Consider the following 6,919-nt stretch of genomic DNA (forward strand, 5'->3'; position numbering starts at 1 on the left):
AAACTAAAGAATGCCACGATGAAATATTTCATTACTGTACTCATGCTACTATAACAAGGTAGTGTCCTGTAGCTAGCAAAGGTAAAAAGAGACTTAGGTTTGCTAGCTGTTAGCCTTCATTTAGCCTTTACTTTCTAGCCATTGCAACAGAACTAACAGTTCATACAAAGTGCCTGCCTCTTCAGAGATCCCTAAATTACTCTTTAAAGTCACTTGTAATAGTGTAACTTGGTTTTTGTATGTTAGGCTTTATAGAGGTAATATTTACAAGTGAAGCTAGCTGGCTTCTCACTAGCTTAGTTCGTGATATTGCTATAATAATGAAAGAAAGACTGCGACTTTGTTTTACACTGTAAGCTACACTGACTCTCTAGATGCTGAGAGTTACGTTTTTTGCCCCACATTTGTTACCTTCTGAAGGAAAGCTTTTTCACCAGGCTGCTGTATTTACAATCGCTGGCCAACTGATGTCCCACATTTGGCGCGAAACTAACAGGGCTGATTAATATGACGTAACTAAGGCTTTAGCTAACATAAAGTCAACACCATCGATATTAGCCTCTGCTCTTTAACACATTGAAATGTGTATTTCTGACACTGGAAGGCAAAGAAAGGTTTGTATTACTTCACAAAATATTATTGGGGACACAAACGCTGGTGTTTGTCTGCTCCTCGCTGCCTTTATTGTCTGTATCGGTGATCCACAGCCACAGGCTGGCAGCGGGAGCGAGGCAGACGCACACTGCGCGCTCTCTCAGTATCTGTCTCCTCCTCTCAGCACATCAGCAGCAGTTTGTGTTGCGCAGCATCATCCTACGGACCTGCACAGCTTCCTCTCTGTAAAAGCCCGACTTCTCCCCAGCATTAAACTAAAATTAAATAAATCCAACAACCCAAAAGGCACCGCCAATCTTCAGCTCGACAGAAGAGCATTTCTTGCTGTTTGCCGTGCTCGCAGGTGTTTTCTTTCTCTTTTCTTTCTTTTGGACCACTCCAGACACCAGACCGGACTCCACACTCGTTGACTCCACACTCTCGCAAGGTAGGATGAAGGCTTTGCGTAAAATCTTGACAGATGCAGGAAAATCTAATTATTATTGTACTGCTCGGCATCATCTCAGTTTATATTTATTTATATTTATATCAGCATGATGCAACTCAGTGCGTCATCCTTTCGGTATCATAAGGCTAATGTATCGATGTATTGTGGTTGAAGTCCATTTTAATAAGGACACACACACACACATATATATATATATATCAGTACAGCCTTCTGATCATATCGCATTAGATAAACATGGTTGTTTCTTACCTGGGTTTACTCTTGCTGCTTACACACACACACACACACACACACACACACACACACACACACACACACACACACACACACACACACACACACACACAAGGCTTGTGGATTTAACAACAAAAGTTGGAGAGCGAGGCTGTTCTGTGTAACAGTGGGGACTGTGTGAAATTTGACGATTTGTACTTGTGACTTGCGTGGGGTGGGCTGCTATGACATGGCACCGTGTGGTGTGATGTGCTGTAGTTTGTCACTGGTGCTGATGTTGCGCAAGGTGTGTGTGTGTGTGTGTGCGTGTGTGCGTGCGTGTGTGTGCGTGTGTGCGTGCGTGCGTGTGTGTGTGTGTGCGTGCAAGAAGAAGACGGGGTGTGGTGTGTGTCCTTAACCCCAATCATCCTCAGTGGGAAGCGCCTGGTTGTTGTTTTTTTCTTTTGCAAATCAATCTTGCATGACCACATCACATCCACCAGCCCCATCCAATCATTGCTGCCCCCCCCCCCCCCCCCCCCTCTCTACAGACACACATTAATCTCTCCTGTAATATTTGCCCAAATTAAAGCCTCAGATTGCTTTGCTCCTATCCTTGCTCGTCTTAGCCCGGACTCTGCCCGCCTCTCAAGGTCATCCATGTTGGCAAATGATGGCAAAGGGATAGTGTTATGTAACAGCCCACAGCCTGGCTCTGGAGCAGGTCTGTTGTGTCAGACCATACCTGTGTGCTGATGTGTAATTACATGATGTGTAATTACTATCTGTTGAACCCTCAGTGGACTGTGAGACAAAGGGCTATGACTCAGGTTTGGAGTCAGCATGGCGCTCTGCTCTGCATCGCACTGCAGAGTGACCCCTCGTCCCAGACTCAGCCCCACTCAACTCTCTTGCTAAAACAAACCACTGGCTGATGATGCACTAGCTGCCCCCCTTGGCCCTTTGTAGATGTGATTAACCGCCTCAATACATTACAGTGCATATAACTAAGTGTCATCAGGCGTATTTCTTTGGGGGGGGTGTCTCCAGTCACCTCCCTGATTGCTTTCCTTGCCTTCATCCCATTTCTTGCAGTGCGCCTTCTCTCTGGTGTTGACAGTGTAACAAAGTAAGAATGGAAACGAGTTTAGTCATTATTGCATTTGTTAGCCGAGAGGCGACGTTCATGTAAAAAGATACTTTTGATTCCATTTCTCATTTTATTGCAATTCAGTAAACATCAACAACAGGGGGAAGGTGACAGGGAGTTACCGGGCTCGTAGGCAGCTCGCAAGAATGACAGTCAGTGGAACAGCAGTGTTTTCAGATACACAGACCATGTGGGTTGCTTTGATACAGCCGATAAATACGTCACTCAAATCATCAGCTGCAGACCTAAATGAAAGGTCTCAGAAAAAACGCTTTTAAAAAATGTGTAGGTTGAATAGGTTTTGAAATTGTGCCACGTGCCATGTTGCCTCGCGCGTCACTCTAAAGGCTGTGCAGGTTTTATATGAAGCGAGATGGGGTGGGAGGTATCAAGACGATGTGTGACTTGTCATTTTCACTCCTTGAGAAAGGATATATTTGCATTCTCTTATAAAAACACGATATTCATTTATAAGTCCAACTGAGGGTGTAACAGTGTGTGTGCGCGCTCGGTGTACATGCAGTTTTTATTCAGCCGAGAAGGTGTCGACATGTTTGCCTTGCCAGAAGAAAAAATTCTAAAAAGCTGTTGGCAATGATAATATATCAATTATATTTCTGAGATCTATGTGTTAACTCGAACTACACATGGAGTTAATGCTGTAAATGGTCTCACTGCACCAGCATATGCATCGGTCAGCCGTGTTAAACTGTGAGCACCAAGCTTGTCTTGGACGTCTCCTGTCCCAGTGTTGTTAAAGCTGAACATCGTTCTGCTGACTTTGAAGCCCGTCAGCCTTTTTTCTGATGTTACACAACATTTAAGTGTCTCAGCTGTTTCAGTAAAAATTACAGTCATTTACTTCCAGAAACCCAAGAGCCGCACCATGAAGCTGAGCCCATGAATTTTGCGTACCCCCCCTCCTGAAGGCTCAGCTATAGCACCGTGTGCTGTAAAGCTGGATCCTAGCAGCACGCTGGCACACTGCAGATGCAGATTCAGCCCTTGTTCAATGACTGGTGAGAGCAACACTTGCATTGTGATGCGACGCTATTGTTAAGCAGGTTTTGAATGTTTTAGAGGAGAATTACCATTAACAGCGCAGAAGATGTTTGTGTCTTTTATCAAAAGTGCATTCAGTCCCTGGAGGTTCTGACGGGTAGCGTGCGCTGCCGCAGCGCTGCATATGCTGCTGCTTGCTCTTACTGTGCTCAGGGTGCTTTGAGATGTTCCTCAAATGTTTATGAGCTCCATTATCTTTGGGATGCAAAGTGCACTACAATTCATTCTCAATCAGCGAGCGTCTGTGACAGACCTGCGCTCCTAAACACATAAGTAATGCCTTCGTACATGCACACGTGCTTTATAAATACAAATGCATTTACTTTGTCTCTCTGTCACACAGTCACTTACTCACATATGCACTGACAGTAAGTGAGACCGTCTTCTGCTCACATCTCTTCCAGGGCACGGTGGCCTCCTGCTGCACTCAGGCTCCTCAGTTTCACTGCAACACTGAGGAGCTTTAACCTGCTGCTGCCCGTTACAGGGAAACGCTCGTTTACAGTCAATGTTTCACATCAAGCCTGTGCTACTTACCTTAAAGGGACCCTCGTTTCTACACATTTTTACTCTTGGACTAAAAATTGCTTTGTATGATTCACAGTTCCGAATATTTATTTATGCGCCTCATAAACAGAAAGCTTGAACAGCAGGTGGGAGGGGCTTGTTTCCTTAGAACGGCCTTATTAGTGATAATTGCTCTCAGTGACATCATACAGAGCCGAGCGTAGATTATCTTCAATATGAGCCAAATGCCTGAGCACTCGTACATACGCCAACGTCGTTATTTTCAATTTTTTTAATCAGCCATGTGCTGATGTTTCCTTTTTCTCTTTTTTCTCATTTGTAATTAAAAAACATTTTCACAAAGAAGCCTTATTTCATAATATAGCAGCGCCGTAGCTGTATAGCTGATTCACTTCTGTTGAATAATTGCAATTGCTGCCAAAAATCTTAGAAAGCCAGTTTAGTAGATTCTCACACTGACAGCACAGTGGAAGGATGACAGGCTGAGTTATGAATGAGGAAACTGTTCAGCTGCTTCTTTACAGAACGAGCTGAAAGCATTTAGGATGCCCAGCAGGTCACAGTAACACAGGCGTGCTTTTCTGTGCTCTTCAAAAGCTACTGTTTGAAGGATGCAAGGTTTGTTTTTAACTGAACATTTTTGAGTGTTCAGGTTGTATAATCTGTGTTATAACTACAAGCCAAGTACGTCTGCATTTACAGGTCATGGCTGGTGTAATCAGTGAGATGTTATTCTGCTGTAGCTTTATGTCCCAAAGCTCAGGTAATGATTAGCTCCAATAATATCCATGTATCTGAGTGTCTGGTTAATTTGTTGGTTTGAATGAATGAAGATGATTAAAACAAATTATGAACACACTGATGACACGCAGCAGTCCTGCCGCAGCTCCTCCCTCTGCGTTGTTCTTGTTCAGTGAGCAGCACACAGTAGTGGTGGGATGCGTCCAGTGTACTGCATCTGTTGCATCTGTTGCATCTGTTGGGCTGCTGTGATATCAGAGTTTTTCTGGAGTTTTTGGCTCCCTGAAAAGTCAGATCCAAAGTAAAATTGGAAACATTAAACAAAATCTTTAGTACATTTTCTAAAAGCAGTTTTTCTGTTTGTTTGTTTTTCTTTGAACAGTTTGGCTCATTTCAGCTTCATTTCGTTTTCTTTCACGAGGCAGTTGTTTGAGTGGATATGTGTTCGTGGTATGTGTGGCTTAGAGTCTGACTGATATCAGGTGATTGATCTGTTTTTCTTCTGATCGTGTTTTTAAAAAGTAACTAAGGAATAAAGTAACTAATTAGTTTTGAAAATAAGTAATCATTAAAGTAATAGGATTATTTTCTTGGAGACGTAATCACTAATTAGTAACTAATTACTATTTTCAGGTAAACTGACCAACTGTTTATAGCTAACTGTTGTATTTGTGACGTTCAGACTGAGGAAGTTGCAGAGTGCCCCCTGCTGGACAAACTGTGCAACGTCAACACCTAATATGGTTGAAGGGTGTTTCTCCTTTCTCTTCTTTACTGTTTAATTTTCATTTATCGACCGTTATATATTCTGACACTGATGAGTGATCAGCAAACAGCTATAACAACAGCCTGTTGCTAATATTGGCCTGCTGATAAATCAGTCAGGCTCTAGTACAACTAAATTGAGTGCCGTAGGAGTACTGGACTCGCGAAAGTCGCTAAGTGTAAATTACTCTACACGATGAGCACTTGTTATCTTAGCACAAAGGTTTTAGGCCAGCAGTAGAAGGATACAACATTGGTATTAAAGTTGATACCAGCGCTAGCTAGCTAACAGTTGCAGAGTTTACTCAGGCTTGCAGGCCAGCCCACAGTGTTAATGTTAAATTAGCGTATTTAGAGTAATTTCACTATGTGTGCACAGACACATGAAACTTTGGTAAGTGCATTCGGGTTCGTTCACAGCTTGCTGTTAAACATCATATACACACAGTAAACATGCAGAATACATAGTTAGTGTAACGCTGTGTCCACAGCAGCAGTTTACTTGTTGTGCGTCACATTGAAGTTCATGTTTGTGACCATATTAACCAAAATGTTATCACTTTCAAATGCCATAAAAATGCGTTTTTCTCCTTATTATATTTTCCCGTTACGATACAGTGTCACGTATGGCTGCAGGTAGCACTGCACGCTTCAGATCGCTGCTTATGTGTTTGTTTTAATTTGGGGGTTCACATGTAAAAACTCTTTGAGCTTGGGGAGCTGACATCTCTCTGACTCACAGCTGTTATGCTTCATTTCACCTCCTCGTGGCCGACCGAGCACCTTTCGTAGCCCTTTATTGACTTTGCTTTTGTGAACAGTGCTGCTTCATGAAATGAAGGTCTTGCTCTGCTGCTGCCCTCTCTTCTGTTCAGCGAGTGAGCAGCAGGGCTTCAAACATCGGGGCGGGCGCCACTGCTGTGGAAAAGCTCCACCGTATAACCTGGCAGCTAGTTAGCGAGTGCTTGCAGATATGTCAGCGTCTTCCATATAAACTTGTCTTCTAGCAGCCAAGAAGGTTTTTGGATCTGCAACAAGGGTATAGCAGCGGTGCACTGGGACAAAATCAGCTCCAATAGATGATCAATAAGCAAACTTGGCAACTGTAAACTTGTTAATTTAATAACTTCTCACAGTGCGCGGCTGCTGTTTGGCAGATGTGAGAGGATCTTTAACACAGGGACACTTTTCTAAACCAGTCCCTGCGCTGCCTCTGCCACACAGTCACAGTGTAACCCTGCCAATACAAACAATCATCTTTCTAAAGTTTGAGCTCTTTTGATTTTCTCCACATATTGAAGCCTCGACACGCCAAGAAAGGTGCTCACGCAGAGACACACGTCACACTGTTGCTGCCTCACGTGCTCCCTGGTTTTTGAGCTGAAGAGATCTAATAA

Source organism: Diplotaxodon limnothrissa, linkage group LG15 (genome assembly GCF_057381915.1).
Source record: "Diplotaxodon limnothrissa isolate DT_005_m linkage group LG15, D_limnothrissa_male_GT1.1, whole genome shotgun sequence".
Lineage (NCBI taxonomy): Eukaryota > Metazoa > Chordata > Actinopteri > Cichliformes > Cichlidae > Diplotaxodon > Diplotaxodon limnothrissa.